The sequence below is a fragment of the Pempheris klunzingeri genome, chromosome 19 (assembly GCF_042242105.1).
Source record: "Pempheris klunzingeri isolate RE-2024b chromosome 19, fPemKlu1.hap1, whole genome shotgun sequence".
Taxonomy (NCBI): Eukaryota; Metazoa; Chordata; class Actinopteri; order Acropomatiformes; family Pempheridae; genus Pempheris; species Pempheris klunzingeri.
Window position 1 is genome coordinate 1,732,750 of NC_092030.1, and position 19,206 is coordinate 1,751,955.

At 43.8% G+C, this 19,206-nt stretch overlaps 2 long non-coding RNA genes across 2 annotated transcripts in view; both read left to right on the forward strand.

Annotated features, from left to right (window-relative positions):
• LOC139219083 (uncharacterized) overlaps positions 1-19,206 on the forward strand; it is a 348,076-nt gene that overhangs the window by 322,099 nt on the left and 6,771 nt on the right. The gene's annotated exons all lie outside the window — the stretch shown is intronic.
• LOC139219322 (uncharacterized) lies at positions 3,094-4,450 on the forward strand. Its single transcript, XR_011585703.1, has 5 exons — positions 3,094-3,213; positions 3,531-3,628; positions 3,973-4,009; positions 4,120-4,170; positions 4,359-4,450. It is a non-coding gene; the product is annotated as an uncharacterized lncRNA (long non-coding RNA).

The following is a 19,206-nucleotide window of genomic DNA, read 5'->3' on the forward strand; positions in this document are numbered from 1 at the left end:
TTAGATGGATGTTCAACACAGCACGTTAGGACACTCCAAATATATTGTCAGAGTGTTGCTACAATACACTGCGCGTAGTTTAAATAGTGACGTGTAAGAGGGCAGATTTCACTGCTAGACTCTGTGCTCTGAGGTCAGTTTTGACAAAAATACTGTAATAAAATATTTACATGTGAAGACGGCACATTTACATTTTCCTGTTCACGTGCTGCACTCGAAAATACATGTTTGCCACTGAAGCCTCCTGTTAGAAAACAGAGCTTAGACACAAGCTCTCCTAAAGAGAGCTGACAGCAATCAACACATGCATGTATGTGTGTGTGTGTGTGTGTGTGTGTGCTTCCTCCTGCTGGCACTGTGTCTTCTGTAGGTCTTTTACTGAGGAAGTGATGGTGAATATTTTTCTCTCCCTGCACAAAAATAAACACACACATGTACAAGGCCGCCTACTCAACACATGAACAATAGCGGAGCCTCCAAAACACGTTGCACCCATTTGCTCTGACTATATCCTGGGTACCCACTGGCAATTTTATTTGTTTTAATCATCATTTATCCAGGGAAGGCCGACTAAAAATCTGCTGCATATTTACTATAGTTGAATTAAGAGCAGATTTAAAGATACTTGTGTCCACATTTAAATGGCAGATTTGGATGAATTGGATGAATAATATAACCTCTTTATGCTGCCACCCAACAGAGCAGAAGGACTTTCTCAGCATCAGACCGACAGCAAACAGCAGCACTAATAACATTTGGCACCATGTGCCAAGCAAGATGACGTTGCAAGTGATATTATCTGGCAAGTTAGAAATTAAAGCAATGATTTCAGAAGGAATGATATATCACCATGGTCGCTGGGTGCACTTGAGAATCTTCACTTTCTGTAAAAATAACTGGCAATGGTGTTCGTGAGAGAGAGAGAGAGAACATGACAGACGGCAGAAATGTAGGAAACTGAGACGGAGCTTGAGGCCACAAAGTACCAGACCCACTTAAAACAAGACTAATCTAAACAATTTGTCTGCTGCCTGTTAAAAAGCACGATTGGCGTGCCAGTGCAGCATCTCTGACTTCATTTTTATACAGCTGACAAGACGCCATTTTGCCTTCTAAGACATCTCTCATCTCTTTTATCAAAAAAGAAAACCCCCAGTTAAACAATTCTGTACTTATATTCTTAGAACAAGCATCACTAGAAGCATCCAGACCTGCTCCAACATTGACTGGGTTCCTCCACGGCTGATGCTTCAGCTCACCTTCTACCAAGTTTCATGGAAATCGGGCCAGTAGTTTCTCTGTAATCCTGCTGACAGCCGGACAGACTGTGGTGTGCTCAACTTACCTGGTGTTTCTGGTGCCAACCGACACTGTCACCGCTTAAAAGGACGAACAGCAGCAGGTTATATCAGACATTAAAGTTGATTCTGTGAGAAACCTGATAACAGGCCATAAATGTGTCCGTCAGGTTTGTGTTCTACCCTCAGGCTGATCTCTGTGCTTGACCACAGATCTGTTGAGAGGGAAGACGCTTACATTTTCATTCATATCAAGCTTGATCAACTCCAGGACCCAGTATTTGGGTGAAGTAGCTCGTTAAAAGGAAGGCATGCCAGGTGAAGTAAGCTACAGCTGTGTCGGATACATATTTAATCAACACTGAAGTAGATTTAAGTATTGGATCAAACTCAGTGCGAATATTTAAGGACTCTGATGAGGGCTAAAAAGACTTTAGCTGGTCATACACTTAATTTCCAACCACATTTTACCAGCTCCACTCCGCAGGCTTAATTCACTCGCAGGAGATGTTAACATTTCGAACTGATATTTTTCAAATAATTTCTGTCTGAAACTTCAGTTTATTTGGGCCCGAGCGCCAAGCGGTGCGAGGCGTGGATGATGCAAAGTTATGAAGCTCTTGAGGTTTTGTCAAACGCTGTCACCGTGGCAACACCTCACAGATCCCTTCCCTCCTGTGGGCTCTCCCGTCATCTTTGACAAACTCCTGCACAACCAGGACTACAATCCACAAACTGGCATGTTCACCTGTAGCGAACCAGGGATCTACTATTCTGCTTACCAAGCCCACTGCAAAGGAGGTGATGCGTGGATGGTAAATGTTACCATATTTATGGTAAAAGCAGTCTCAAAGGTACAATGTAGGTCAAGTGAACTGGTTTACAATGAGCGGTGGAAGAATAATAGCTTTATATAAGCAGCAGCATACTTTATTGAATTATTCTTTCCATCACATACAGTTGTGTGATAATGTGCAGACTATGAACGTTGTGTTAATATATGTGGTCATTGGCAGTGATGTAAGAAGAAAAGGTCAAATAATCTGTCTGTCTGCGGCTCTGTACCTGGACTGTACCACTACTAGCTGTCTTCAGAGCGTCTCCCTTCCTACTTTCACATAATGGTATGATCCTACTCTGTTCTCGCATGTGATTGGTCGCACGGTGGGCCCTTCACAATAAAAGCCTCACGATGCGGCGCTCCCGAGGCAGTCGGCTCTTCTCCTTCAGCTGCGAAGAGTCGGAGGCTTTGCTTCTGCTTCATGAAGTCTTTGGAGGGCGAGAGGAGGAAACATCATGGAGACGCGGAGTTGGCTTTGGTTAATGAGGTCAGTCTGAGGCTGAATGGCCGAACAATCACAAACAAATCAGTGGTCAGTTGTTAGCTAATTAGCTAATGCTAGCTAAGGTGTTCATAGCTGCTACAGTTTACTGCTGCTTGAGGGGATATATGCTAATATATATATGCTAGTAAGGGCACAACAGTTTTACTCTGTGGTTTTTGGATGTATTGGTGGTTTCATTGTGGAACTAAAGTACCAGATTACTGTTGTAATAAACACTGATGGTTCTCATGTTCTCTGTGTTTGCTCTAGAACCTCCAGAAGTTCCTCATGGATCCTCGCAGCTGCTTCAGAGGGAGAAAGGAGACGGTGATCACACCGACACTCTGCAGCAGCAGGAGAGTTAAAGCTCAGACTTAGTGTAACGTTCATTAAAGTCCTGTTTCATCAGTGAGTTTGCTGCTAATGACTGGACTGCAGGATCAATAATCACTGATCAGTTTCACCATGTGGCTAATCAGTGGCTAACACGCTGGCTAGTGTTAGCATGTAGCATGATTGTAACTGGACGTTCTTCAGGAGCAGATCAGGCAGCAGTGACGTAGCTCCCTGTGGTGTCACCTGGAGCTCAGGTGTGTCCACTTAACCACTTGGTGCAGTTAAGGGACAAAGTTTGTTTCCTGGTTTTTCTGCTCTAATGAAACTTCAGACTCTTAAATTAGCTGAAAGACCAAAAGCTCAGGGAAGTATTAATAAATCAGTGGTTTATTGTGGCTGAGATCAGGTGAACCACAGGAAGTTTAACAGCAGCTTTGAAGTGAGGAATCAACCTTTATTGTCACATTTAGTCTGTTTGCAGGTGAACTTCATCTATAATAATGTCACTTATTTCCTTTTTACTTGAGTAAAGAGCTGTAGTTTTATTGTGAAAATCTCTTTCCTGTTGCAGGTGGTGCTCCTCTGGGCTGAAGAACCTGTGGGACAACAGCTTGTGGTAAAAATGCTCAACTTGACCTGGAACATCAGATGGATGTTTAGACATGAAATGTGAGCTTTTATTTTCTCCTCACAGAGCAAACTAATCACTTTCATCCACAAACTCTGATTTCTTCCTGAACTACTTGTTGCTCCACTTTTCTACTATGAGGATGATTTCCAGGTAGAAAACAGTTCTCTAATGTTAATGTCACTAAATGTTGGAATGTTGCAGTAGATAATTCTCTCTCTTGGAGCCTGTCTGTAAAGAGACTCTAAAATAAAAGTATCCAGGAATCAGTAAAGATGAACACAGGATGTTGTCACATCAAACTTTATTGAAAATGAAGAACAATTTCCAAATCATCAGATCAAGTTGAACCTTCTGTCTGGTCTCTCTCTTTGTGTTTTCCCAGGAGGAGAAGCTGAACCAGCTGTGGATCCAAACAGAAGGTCCTGTGGAAATGTAGCAGACTGTCGTTACCTTTGTCTCTCAGGAGGCGCCTGTTAGCAGCATCATGTATGAACAAAAGATAAAAGTTGTGCTCTTTGTGTTTTCCCAGGATGCAACAGGAGGACCTGAATCAGCTGTGGATCCAAACAGAACTGTGTTTGTATGAGAGCCTCAGTTTAGCACTGATTTCTACATAAAGACATGAACTGAAGTGGAAGTTGTTGGTGGTTTTATTTTTATGGAAAGCTTGTAGATAATTGTCAAAGTGATTTGAGGTAAAAGTAGAGCAGCAGCTCCTCTGGCATGTTTGTACTGAGGTGTTAATCATTGTCTTCCTCTGTCTGACAGGATCTGCCTCAATGTTCCTGCTGGATGTCCAGTGAGCGAAGCAGCACCTTCACTGTGTCCTATATCTGAAATAAAAAGAAGTTGAATCTAAATCTTGTTTCCTATGTCTTCTATATTGTGATTTAACTGCACTAATGAAAATGCAAAGCTGTGGCTCTACCTCTGGTCTGTAGCACCTTTACATGACCTCCTCATTTACAGACAGGAGCTGGGGATTGAACCCCAGACCTTCTGATTGAGGGATGACCCAATTTATTTTAGAGCAGAATCCTGGTCATTGATTCAGGTTAATGTGAAATTGATCATTTGTGAACCCTCTTTAGTGATTTATTCCAACAAGGTGAGTTTAACCCTAAAAGCTTTAGGACTGTAAGCAGGTAAAAAACACTTAAATTTTTTTTTTCCCCTCTAAAATACATAATTCTCACTTAGTAAATTTTTTTTCTGCAATTTTGAACTGGATTTAGGGGCAAAAAACACTTAGTCATATTTTAACTTCTCTTTAAATCCAGTGTCTAAAATGAGGGAAAGCCCTGCCTAAAATTTTTATAAGTGTTTTTTTGGGTTTTCAATAAAAAAAGCTGCATAACCCTTTACTTGAGTCTCTGGAAACTCCGGGGAGATAGAGCGCCCCCCCCAGTCTTGCCCGCGCAAGTCCCTTCTCTACGCTCCAGGCACTGCTGCCGACAGCGGGGATCGAACCTGGCACCTCTGATTCTTCAGTGCCTTGTATGGCAGCGACTTATCCCACCGCACCACCAGCCCTGTCGCACTAGAAGAAGATCTCGGGTCGCATTTATCACCTTCATCTGGAGAAACCTGTGAAAAAAAAACACAGAGCTACATTAGAACCTCCAGACACTTTAAAGGAGAAAGATGTTACTCAGGTCATAGAATCACAAGCGAGCTCCAACAATCATTTCCAATAAATCAAATAGTACAAATCAATAATGAAAGAGTGAAGAACAGCTCAGCACTTTGTTCTGCTGCTTGGTTTTTGGTTTGGATTCAAGTTACTAACAATTGTACTTGTTTCCCAACACGTACTGGAGGGAAAGGAGGGACAGTGTCCCAGCCAGGATTCAGACCTCTCTCCTTCAGCACCTGATCTCACTGAGCTCCAGGTGAAGTCATGTGACTGACTGTGTTCCTCAGCTCTTCCTCACTCCTTTGGACTTTTCTGGTTGTGGGTTCAGTATTTCATCTGTTAGTGAACTGTTGACAGCCGTCTCCTGTGGGATGGATTCTGTCTCCATCATCATTTACTTTTGGTAGCGGATGATAAGAGGGAACATTAAAGACCTGAAACCAGCAGGCAGATCAAAGTATTAGAGTATTGTATTAGTATTGTATATTAGTATTGTGCATGTTCTAATGTGCCTCTTATCATCTGCTACCAAAAGCAAACCTGCTCTACTTACTGATGATGGAGACAGAATCCATCCCACAGGCGACGGCTTTCAACGATTCACAACAGATGAAATATTGAACCCACAACAGATGAAGACCAGGAGTTTTCACAAGAGCAGCTGACTTTTAAAATGTCACGTAAGCAGAGCAAACTAGCTGAAGAGTTAGAGAGAAAGGTGAAGAGATGAAACTGTGACTGTTGACTGTTTCTGGTCAGGGAGAGAGAGAGGGAGAGAGAGGGAGAGAGAGAGAGAGAGAGAGAGAGACAGACACTAACTACAGTGTGACTAATAAATTAGCATCATGTTAATATTGAAAAACATGACGAGTGGACGACGATCCAGGATCCACAGGAACCAGAGAACCAGGACCAGGATCCACAGGAACCACAGAACCAGGACCAGGATCCACAGGAACCACAGAACCACAGCAGCAGGACCAGGATCCACAGCAGCAGGACCAGGACCAGGATCCACAGGAACCACAGCAGCAGGAGAACCAGGACCAGGATCCACAGGAACCAGAGAACCACAGCAGCAGGACCAGGACCAGGATCCACAGGAACCTGAGAGATGAGAAAAGCACAGAAAGGCACCGGGGAAGATAGCAAGTTAGTAACAGACATTATGATGAAGAGGAAGAGGAGGATAGAGGAGCCCAGTGCATCATGGGAGTCCCCCGGCAGTCTAGGCCTATAGCAGCATAACTACTAAACTATATGGTTTTTGGGCTACTCTTAAATGTAAAGAGGGTGTCTGCCCCCCTGAGCCCACACTGGGAGGAGGTTCCACGGGAGAGGAGCCTGATAGCTGAAAGCTCTGGCTCCATCACTACTTTAAGTGGACTTTGGGAACCACCAGTAGACCTGCAGTCTGGGAGCACAGTGCTCTAGTGGGGTAGTACGGTACTATGAGTTCTTAAAGATATGATGGAGCCTGAACATTAAGAACCTTGTAGGTGAGGAGAAGGATTTTAAACTAGATTTTACTGGAAGCCAGTGAAGAGAAGCCAGTACAGGAGAAAGATGGTCTCTTCTCTTAGTTCTGGTCAGAACAGGAGCAGCAGCGTTCTGGACCAGCTGGAGAGTCTTTAAGGACTTATTGGGGCAGCCTGATAATAAGGAACAGAAATAATCCAACCTAGAAGTGACAAATGCATGGACTCATTTTACTGCATCATTCATAGACAAGATGGGCCTGATTTTAGCAACATTACATGGATGGAAGAAGGCAGTTCTTTGTCAGCCTGGCTATTGTGGACCAGGACCTGGATCCACAGGAACCTGAGAACCACAGCAGCAGGACCACGACCTGGATCCGTGCTCCCGGAGGTTTCTCTTTTCCCACTGGGTTTTTTGAGTTTTTCCTTCCTGAAGAAGGAGGGTCATAAAGGGCAGGTGATGCCTCGGACTGATCCATCGGACTGATCCATTGGCCTCATCGACTGCTGGACTCTTTATTAAGTTGTTTGTTCGCTTACACTTCTTGTTTATTTCAGTGAACTTTGTAAACCACTATGAGACACTCTGTTGTGATATTGGGCTACACAAAATAAATTGAATTGAATTGTGCTGAACAGAACTCTAGGGTTACTTTTACTTTCTTCTATTGATGAGGAGTAGTAGGCGGCTCTGGCATCACAGAGGGCCTTTCTATAGGTTTTAAGACTATCTTGCCAGATAAAACGGGAGTCTTCCAATTTGGTGGCACACCATATCCTTTCAAGTTTCCACCAATATTGCTTCAGCTGGCGTGTCTCAATAGTGAGACAAAAGCAGTGCTGAGACCATCGTTATCATCGTCCACATGAACATTAAGGTCACCTACTATAATCACTGTGTGGCTCATCCCACCAGGACCAAGACAGAGCGCTGCAGACGCTCATCTGTGCCATCAGACTGTTTGACAGCAGTGGAGAACTCAGTCTGCCATCAAGCTGACCCCCCCTCCAACAAACAACACTCACTGATCTCCCCCCTCCAACAAACAACACTCACTGATCTCCCCCTCCAACAAACAACACTCACTGATCTCCCCCCTCCAACAAACAACACTCACTGATCTCCCCCCTCCAACAAACAACACTCACTGATCTCCCCCCTCCAACAAACAACGCTCACTGATCTCCCCCCTCCAACAAACAACACTGACTGATCTCCCCCCTCCAACAAACAACACTCACTGATCTCCCCCCTCCAACAAACAACACTCACTGATCTCCCCCTCCAACAAACAACGCTCACTGATCTCCCCCTCCAACAAACAACACTCACTGATCTCCCCCCTCCAACAAACAACACTCACTGATCTCCCCCCTCCAACAAACAACACTCACTGATCTCCCCCCTCCAACAAACAACACTCACTGATCTCCCCCCTCCAACAAACAACACTCACTGATCTCCCCCCTCTTGCACTGGACTGACTGAATATGCACATAACATTCTACCCATCAATCATACTATTATATTTTAGCATTATCATCATTGTTGTAAACTTTATTATTATGTCATATTGAACTGTCTTTAATATGGTTGTTATTGGAACTGCCAATATCAGTATTATTACAGTACAGTACAAAGAGGTATATGAAATGAGTGAAAAATAATATTGTCATATAGTAAATTATTATTATTATTACTATACCAGTAGTTATGGGTGATGGTAGTACTGTACTTGCACATATTAATCCATCCCATATTAAACTATTGTACCAAACAGCAACACATCAGGCCTTCACCTTTACACTATTCACACACCTGCTGCTAATTATATATGACATCACTGTCATGTACTTTAATGTTGTACATTGGGCTGTTGCAACACCTGAATTTCCCCCATGGAGATCAATAAAGGATTATTATTATCATTATTATTAAAATTAAAAGCTGTTCACGTTTGCATGGTTAGCTAGCGTTAGCTAATTAGCTAGCATTAGCTAACTAGCTAGCATTAGCTAGCATTAGCTAATTAGCTAGCTTCTGACCACGATGTGTTTGTTCTGTTTGTGTTCGGTCATTCAGCCTCAGACTGACCTCATTAACCAAAGCCAACTCCGTGTCTTCATGATGTTTTCCTCCGGTAGTTTTCCAGTTTTCTTCTCCTCCTCCAAACATCTTTTTAAAGCAGAAAAACGAGCTGCAGAAAACTGCAAACAATCCGCTCAGGTTCTGACGTCATCTGCTGCTGCGGAAGTGTCCTGACTTCATTTCCTGTGTTGCTAACTCAACGACTTTCTCACTAAATCTGTCGACTTTCCAAATCCTCTTGGAGACTTTTCTGGTGTTTTGGAGACTCTGCCGTGAAAGCAGTATCACTCTACAGTCACTGTCCTCACGGAGCAGTTAGCCGTTAGCCGTTAGCCCCTCCCCCTCCCAAAGCTCTCAGGGAGCCGCGCAGCCGCAGAGAGGACAGAGGAGAGCCGCTCCACTCCGCGTGCACGCTGCTCAGGAATCGCGCACGCGCAGAGCCGCGCTGGTCCCCCCTGGCTCACAGAGCGGGATGGAAATGTGGATGTTTCTTCGCTGTCACACTAAAATAAATCACTGCATTTGAGCCACACAGCCTCAGTCACTTCCTCACCTCGTCCACTGTGTGTGTGCCTCTCTGGGACAGAAGCTAATCTAGCTAGCTGGCTCATCATGTCTCAGTCTAAAGTGGACGCTCAGAAACAGAGAAAGTGGGAATCAAACCCTGAAAACTGACTGGAGCCACCGTGGCATTAGCTACTGCTGAAACACTGTTCCACACTGTCATGTTGACCCATAGGATCTGGGGATCGAACCCCCGACCTTCTGACTGAGGGACGACCCGAAGCTGTGAAGCTGCTTTCTCAGACTCCACTGCTGCTCCTCACTTCAAAATGCTCAGGACAAAGTGCACAGAAATGATTCATGGTGTTCTAGCACCATACTTTCTCTAAAGGTTGGTCCAGATGTGGGTGAGCAGCGTTTCAGCCTCCTCCTCCATGAGTCCACAGATGGAGGTGTTTCTAAGTACCTGGGGGTTGTGATGAGGTGCTTCAGTGACACCAAACACACAACTGTCTCAACATCTCTAGGGCTTGTTGAGTTGGAGGGAGGAGACACAGACAGAGACAGACAAACACTCACACCTACGGCCAATTTAGAGTCACCAATTAACCCAGCTTGCATGTCTTTTGGATTGTGGGAGGAAGCCGGAGTACCTGGAGAGAACCCACGCTAGCATGCAAAACTGTACACAGAAAGATTCCAGGTTCAAACCAGGATTTGAACCTGGAACCTTCTTGCTGTGAGGCAACAGTGCTGACCACAGCACCACCATGCTGCCTCCTACTCCATGTACAGTGATCCAGGTTTCTATCTATAGCCCGAGCTGTTGTGGCTTTCCTGGAGAAGTGTTGTCTTAAAAAAGAAAAACTCCTGGGGACAGGGACTGACAATGCCTCCGTCATGACAGGGATTAACAATGGGCTCTGTAAAGTGCTGAAGGAGGAGTGTGGCCTCAAAGATCTGGTTCTTATTTGCTGTGTGTGTCACTCTCTGCAGCTCGCTGTAAGTCATGCTTCCAATGACACCATCCCCCGTAGTGTGGAGCACTTGGTACGGGACACTTAGAACTGGTTTTCAGTGTCTCCAGAGCGCAGGGAGGCCTACGAAGCCATTTAAGAGAGCATCAACTGTGGGGAGAGGCGGGGTCACCCTGAAGTGGTCTCCAGCCAATCACAGGGCCACAGACAGACAAACACTCACTCTCACACTCACACCTACTGCCAATTTAGAGTCACCAATTAACCCAGCTTGCATGTCTTTTGGATTGTGGGAGGAAGCCGGAGTACCTGGAGAGAACCCACGCTAGCCTGCAAAACTCTACACAGAAAGATTCCAGGTTCAGACCAGGATTCGAACCTGGAACCTTCTTGCTGTGAGGCAACAGTGCTGACCACAGCACCACCATGCTGCCTCCTATTCCATGTACAGTGATCCTCAAAATATCTTGTGTCTGACTTTTGTGAAGTCAGTGCTGGATGAGGTACAGTTGGCCATCAAGGCTTTTGAGGGAGAGCAGGTAGATCCTCTTAAACTTCTTGACAGCTTGGTTAGCCTGATAAAGTCTGTGAGTAGCAGGGTGCTGAATCCACTGGCAAATACTGATGTACTCAAAGAGCCAGTTGATGGATCCATCAGTCCCAAACCGTAGCTTGGTTACCTTCTTGAGTCAAAGGCAGCTGAGCTTCTAAGTACCTGGGGGTTGTGATGAGGTGCTTCAGTGACACCAAACACACAACTGTCTCAACATCTGTGGGGCTTGTTGAGTTGGAGGGAGGAGACACATACAGAGACAGACAAACACTCACACCTACGGCCAATTTAGAGTCACCAATTAACCCAGCTTGCATGTCTTTTGGATTGTGGGAGGAAGCCAGAGTACCTGGAGAGAACCCACACTAGCATGCAAAACTCTACACAGAAAGATTCCAGGTTCAAACCTGGAACCTTCTAGCTGTGAGGCAACAGTGCTGACCACAGCACCACCTGTGTCTGACTTTTTGAAGCTGCCTGATAATGTTTTGCAGCTTTTTGGCACATCAGCTGCTTCCTCATTTAAGTCAGCTCCCTCAGTTGATGAACCTGTCATAGAAAGACTTGACCAAAGTGAAGATGACCTGCTCCTTCTGTGAGCCAGCACAGTGTGTGTGTGTGTGTGTGTGGAGGGGGGGTCTGAAACAACCAAACACTGAACCTGAATTAGGGCCAGACTAGTTGCCACCACTTTCTCACATTGCCATTGACAGTTTGTTCTATTGTCTCTTTTTGGTCGTTATCAGTTGTTAATGTTGTCAAGTTAAAACTGTCTCTACAAAAAATTGTTAGAATTATGGCAAAAAATGTTCATGTTTTACTGTGACTTGTTGTAGGCTCCTAAACGTGGCAGTGTAGTGACACAACCAACCAGGAAAGTTTAGTAATAACTCTGTAGATGTGTTCATCATAAACAAAATGTAATCAGTTCTTTTCAGGGAGTTCATTCCACAGAGCAGGTAGAAGTTTGGGTTCAGGTGTTTTGCATTTTTAAGGTCACAGCGCCCCTTGTGTCCTGTAGGAGTAACTATTTATCACTGTTCCTCCACTCGCTTTCTCTTTTTCACTGTTAGTTCCTGGAGGCAGCATGGTGGTGCTGTGGTCAGCACTGCTGCCTCACAGCTAGAAGGTTCCAGGTTTGAATCTTTCTGTGTGGAGTTTTGAATGCTAGCATGGGTTCTCTCTGGGTACCCCGACATGCACAAAGGTGCGAGGGCCCTCCAACACTGCTTGCAGCTTTAATTATAGGTGGAATCGATCTGAATCTATCTTTTTAGATTGTTATAGAGTTCTGAGCCCTCAATAACTAACCCTGTCTGCACTTTTCCATTAAAGTGACCGTATATGTGCATCTCTAGAGTCCACTAAGAAGGATAAAGAGTACATGGAAAAGTAGAATATAAAAATTGCTTTCAAATGGTTTGCTTTCGAATGTTTGAAATGCTGCACAAGCTCTTTGGAGTAATTTTGTGGTTAGCTCTCTTTTTTTCCAACCCCAGCGGTGCCCTAAGTGGTTTAGGAGAAAGTTAAAACAAAGCTTCACCAGCCAACTTGTGTGTTATTCCAGACTCCTCCTCATGAGGATGAGCAAATAATCAAAGATTTTCTTTAAATTGACTTTTCCTTTAAATACAGTAGCTGTTTAGGCATGTACTCCACACTCCACATGTTAACAGGAACTTATTAAAACCAACAGTGGTATCCACTCAAGTATTCTCTTAAGCAAGTGGCTGCTGCTTGTTTGTTTTCGTGGCTGTGAACTTTCTCTCTCTCCACAACTATTTCCAACAGCCATTCTCTTGCTCTCCTGGTCTGTCAGTATGGCATTGTGCCGCAGAACAAAGAAACCAGCGAGCAAGCCATCATTATCACTTCAGGGACCCAGAATACACATTCCCCCTAGGACGCTGGAAAACACAGACCTAAAAACAAAAATACCATCAGAGATAGAATAAGCAAAAAATACATTCCAGAGGAGAGTAGAAGTGTTTTTTTATGTTTAGTGGAAGGGGGTGTATTAACAGCTGCAGCCCCATCTCTGCTTGGAGCTCAATAAGGCCATCACCACAGGGATTTACAATGATCAACTGCTCGTAGCTAAAAATGCCAAGATTCGTTTCCCTTAATGAACTGTTCGTTGTTTTTCAGGGCTGCATCAAGTCTCTCATCGTAACATTCTCTAAGGCCTGATCCATCTTGCTGAATTGTTTACATTTGTCGACGGAGTCGGGTCACAGGCATCTTTTTAAAAAAGCTGGTTTTCATTTGCTGTCTTCTTCATTCTCCAAACGAGTAGTGTTTGAATGTCAGCAGAATAAAGAAAACAATACCACATTCAAACCTGTTTTAATTGCACTAGTCTAACCCATAAATCACATTGACGCGCACACACATGCACAAACACACACAGGATAATTCCTCTCAGTTTATCTGCACCCACCTGATGACAAACAAGCATGCAGTGTGCCAGCAGGAATACACACTGGCCAGTGCACACACACGTGTGAACAATAGCAACTTACAGGTCTTACAAACCTTTATACCTCTTGTGCCTTTTGGACTCAACACAGATTGTTTCCAAAATAAATTTGGCTTAAATTAATGAACAGAGCAACAATGCTTCATTATCATGGTCCACATGTGACACATCATAATGAATACAGGGGATGTGGGAGAGAGAGAAATTGTGTGTGTGTGTGTGTGTGTGGGAGGGGGGGGTGATTGGTCTGTGATTTTGAATAGATGGGAAATTTTTTAGCATGTTCTTTGTATTTAGTCAACATCAAGCTGTGGGATAAAGAATAAAAGCACACGTGTAGCTGCTGGAGATACAGATTACCGTTCATCCATCAGTGAATGTAGTTATTTAGTCAATAGTTGTATTGAATTGAAAACTAGCACTGAAATTAATAGTTGTTTAGCCACGTAGTCAATCGATGTCCGGACATTCTGATAACTGATTACTGATGAGTGAATGAATGTTTTGGTGTTAATTAACTCTGCTGTTGAGACAAAACAAGCAATCTAAAAACATCACGCACTGCTGGTCGGTCCGTCACTTTGGCCCAGACTGAAATATCTCCAAGTATTTGATAGATTGTCACGAGATTTTTTACAAACATTTATGATTCCTGGATGATGTATATTGATATCATCCCAAGACTTTTCCTTTGTGGTTCACACCCCCCTCATGATAAACTGTGATTACTTTGAGTCCCTCACACTTCATCTCGAGCCGCCATCAGGCCCATATTTCATGTCATCTAATGCTTGGCTATTGGCTTTACAAATGTCTTTAATTTCCAGACAAATGATTAATTTATTGAGAAATAATGTTTTATAAGATTCTTTTATTAATAATGACTCATTAGTTGTTATCATATTGTAACCTCAGGGTCCTTGATCATTTTCTTTCTTCCTTTTAATGGACCAGCAAGGACACTGTTGGATACAGCAACACTTTCTACCAAAACAATTAACTGCTTTTAGTCTAAATATGAAGAAATTGAGGATACATTGAAATTCTTATTCTTACGTGTCTTAGCCAAATTAAAACTGCAATTTTCCATTTTCTTAATTTTCCCTTAATACATTTTGTAGCATGCAAACCCACAGGACAGGACAGGGTAATGAGTGAAGTGTAAATCCTAGACGTGGGGCAACTGTCTGGAAGCACTGTAAAGGCTCGGCTCAGCCTGCCTGTCAAATGGAAGAAATGGAGAGCAGAGAGGGTCGTGTTGAGGACTGTTGGCATGGCAACGGCAGGAAAATTTGCGAAATGGAATAAGTAGCGAAGTATTGGCGTGGTGAATGTCAGTGGAGATGGTTTGTAATGGTGACAGGAGTCTGTTCCATTATACCTGACAGCAGCTGTCAGTTAGTTAGCGAGTGCAGATCCAGAGATCCCCGTGTCAGCAAAAGGAGTACCTGGCAGTTCAGCGTCGAGGACACAGGCACAAGTCTAATAGGGTTAAGACTGTTGAGTGAAAGGCAGCTGTAGCAGTCGGGAATGCCTCAGTGGCAGGGAGAGAAATCTCAGTGGAGCAGAGTGAGCTGCTCGTCGTCCAGTGCGATAACATGTCCAAGCTTCTTTTATTCCTTTCCAAAATTCTTACTAATTTCTCAGTGAAGTTTTTATCATCATTACAGTAAAAGCATAAAGATCTAATTTTAGTTTAAGGTCTAATGGTTAAGTGAACGCCTACAGACGGATAGCTGACAGCTGATGTTGGGAAGGAGCTTAAAAGATTGACAGAAAATGGGAGCGCCAGTTAGTGAAGGAGAAAGGAGTAAAGTGGGGTTGAAGGAGGATCAGGAGGGCTAGTGTTGACGCTGCCGGAGGACAGAGAGGCTGTGCGACTTCATCTGGGGAGCGGAGGCAGAACAGCCCGTGGGGTAACAACAAGATGCAGTTGGGGAAATCACAGTGGGGCCAGAGGGTCATTTGTGCTGGTGGACAGGAGCTGACAGAGCTGACCTGACCTCACTCTGTCAGCTTCAGTATTTTATATACCGCACAAATTCCATTTAAAATTAGTAATGAATACCGCCAGAAGGCCACAGAGCATCACAGACAACTGGTGAAATACATTATAGGTATTGACTTTATAGGGAAAACAAGTTGATTTGTATGGAACATTTCATACAAGCACAGAAGTGCCTCACATGATGCATCACAGCATAGAAAAGAACAAGACAACATAAAACAGCATGACAGTGTAACATTAAGTAAAACATTAAGAGCAGAGATGTAAATGAAGGAGAGGAGAACAAGATAATTCATGATGAGTATTTAAGGTTCAGTGAAAGGCAGCGCTGAACGCTTTCAAGCTGGATTTAAAGGCTGTCAAAATGTTCACTTTGCACTTTGGGAACAGTTACAGTACCTGATGACCAGAGAGGACAAGAAGACAACCAGGGATGTCTTTTAGTCCTGAAGCAGTCAAACATTTACTGACAACTTTAAACCTATTCTCTGACACACTGGAAGTCACCGAAGACATTTGAGAGCCGGTGCGATGTGTTCAGTTTTTCTGGTCTTTGTTGGACTTTGCTGGCAGTTTGAATGAGCCATAGTTATGTGAAGATTAGAAAAGACCATTGTAATAGTCTAAGGTGGTGGAATGCAGTCCCTCTGATTGATTTTACATGGCTGTTGGACTGCGAGTCCAAGATTACATGAATTTTTCTGACTTGGTCAAGGTGAGCTTGCCTTCTTTTGTGCATCTAGCTGGAGAAAGTTCAGGCAAATAAAATAAGTTATTTGTTAAACTTGCAGAGAGTCAGTGGGACCGTAGTGGCTTTGTGACAGAGCAAAGTAAACTTTGGTGTTTGCGTATATATGATGGCTGTTTTGTATGTTGTTACATAAAGGAGGATCACTGATTAAACTTTGGGAACTACACACGTTATGTTCGCCTACTTACATGCAGATTAAAGAGTAAGAAGATATTACATGAACCGTTTCTGCCTGTGCCTGAAAGCCCAATTCAGTTTTTGTTCAGTTGTACTTAAAGATAAGAATTAGCACTGAGATCTAATGAGACTACAACTGCACTCTGGTCTGAGTCCGTTTTTAAACCAGTATCATTCAAACCTTAATGACAGCTGATTCATTACTGGTGTTGGGTTGAAAAAAGAACCATTTCAGGTTGAAACGTTCTTTTGTAAACCTTTCAAGGTTTGATATTTGCCTGTAGATGGAGTCACAGATGTATCCACACTGCTTTTTTTTTGGGAGAAGCTCAATGACTGCAAGAAAAACTACCTGATGACAGAGAGCTATTGACTGTGTGCAGTAAGCTGTTGCCAAACAGCCTGAAGCATCTTTAAAGATGCGTGTTGGTAGAATAACAAGACAGCAGGTGGACGGCTTAAGATGCTGCACAATTTCCTCCATTGTTGTGCAGTCAACACCATCAAATCTCACAATTTTTATTGAATTTCTTCCATGGGATTGTAGATGGGAATTCACTTTTTTGGCTGATCTAATACTCAAAGCAAACACATTGCATTTCTCGGTAGAAAGTAGTTAAGATGCAAAAGGTTCAGGGGGATGGGTCAACCTGTAATGGTACTATTGTTTGGCAAAATTGGCACGTCCATGTCTTCAGAGCCGGACAGTCATCAAACAGTAACGTGGTGAAGATAGGACCTTGTAGAGTGGAGCTACTGCACTTTTAATGCTCACGGCGAAGGAACATTTTCCGTTGAAATTCGTCGCGTCGCCAAGGCAACGCCTTTTGATGAAAACTCACAGTTTTCACTGCGACCAACACGGCTCAAAGTCACCAATTTAAACCAGTCATTCCTGGCAGGGGTATTAAAGACTGAACACTAGTTAGCAAGCAAAGAGGCTGAAATGGGCAACTAAAAGTGACTGACATAGTCCATCCATCCATCCATCCATTATCTATACCACTTATCCATCAGGGTCGTATGCAAAACTCCCCACAGAAAGAGGGATTTGAACCTGGAACCTTCTAGCTGTGAGGCAACAGTGCTGACCACAGCACCACCATGCTGCCTGCTGACATAATCAAATAATGAAACAACTCAAAGTGGTGGATAAACAGTCTGAAGTCTTTTGCATGTGGATATAATCTAACTGTGTCATTTCTTTTCAAACTGCCAGATTTCTCCACAGAGCCGTGGCTCAGGGCAGACGGGCTCTGGCTCATGTTCTTGCTGCAAAAATGGCCAGATGAGGCTCCCTGGACAGAAAAGAGCACAACGGGCAGGTCCACACACTTCACACTGTTTTTATTGATCCCAAATGAACAGTGCTAACACATATCAGTGAATGACTCATGAAAAGTAAAGATGTATGAAGATATAATAAATGAAAACAGTGAAAAAGAGAGAGCGAGTGGAGGAACAGTGATAAATAGTTACTCCTACAGGACACAAGGGGCGCTGTGACCTTAAAAATGCACCTGAACCCAAACTTCTACCTGCTCTGTGGAATGAACTCAACTTGGTCAAGACTTTCTATGGCAGGTTCATCAACTGAGGGAGCTGATTTAAATGAGGAAGCAGCTGATGTGCCAAAAAGCTGCAAAACATTATCAGGCAGCTTGTGCTCAGAGCAATCAGCAGACAACTTCAGACCAAATCTGACATACAGGATGGAGTTAAGGGTCTGAAGTTTGCTTTTCACCACCCTCATCTGGCTGAATAATCTCTCCACTTCAGCATTTGAGTGTGGCAAAGACAACACAGACACAGCAGCCATGGCAAGTTCCTGAAACTTGATGTCAGCTGCATCCCTGAACTTCCTAATCTCACCCCAGAAGCCCACGCCACTGCTGGACAGTCTTGTCTCTCTCTGCAGGACAGTAGCCAAGGAGCTTGGCTAGTTTTTCTGTATGACCACATGGGAGTCTATGGGTCAGTAGTAGAGTGGGTTGTCCCTCAGTCAGAAGGGCGGGGGTTCGATCCCCAGCTCCTATGGGTCAACATGACAGTGTGGAACAGTGTTCAGCAGTAGCTAATGCCACGGTGGCTCCAGTCAGTGTTTTCCTCATTAATGGCAGCTTGCTTTGGGTGGAGCTGTTGGAAGGCTTTGTCTTTTCACTATGTTTTTGAGTTGTCATGTGTTTTTTTAAGATCACAAAGTTTGGAGTAGAAATCAGCCTTACAGTCCTTACTGCTGAGTGATACGTGCTTTCACGTCAGAGTGTCCAAAACACCAGAAAAGTCTCCAATAACACCAACTGATTTATTGATTACATGTAAAGCACAGACAGGTTTGCCCCAGTTATATTCTCTGCTCTTGAATGACCTGCCTCAGAACGTCTGCTTCACCTTTCTATCTCTGGAGCCAATCTCAGCTGACTTACACCCTGAAGTGGTCACCAGCCAATCACAGGGCCACAGACAGAGACAGACAAACACTCACACCTACGGCCAATTTAGAGTCACCAATTAACCCAGCTTGCATGTCTTTTGGATTGTGGGAGGAAGCCGGAGTACCTGGAGAGAACCCACGCTAGCGTGCAAAACTGGGATTTGAACCTGGAACCTTCTAGCTGTGAGGCAACAGTGCTGACCACAGCACCACCATGCTGCCTCCAAGAACTAACAGTGAAAAAGAGAAAGCGAGTGGAGGAACAGTGATAAATAGTTACTCCTACAGGACACAAGGGGCGCTGTGACCTTAAAAATGCAAAACACCTGAACCCAAACTTCTACCTGCTCTGTGGAATGAACTCCCTGAAAAGAACTGATTACATTTTGTTTATGATGAACACATCTACAGAGTTATTGCTAAACTTTCCTGGCTGGTTGTGTCACTACGCTGCAACGTTTAGGAGCCGACAACAAGTCACAGTAAAACATGAACATTTTTTGCCATAATTCTAACAATTTTTTGTA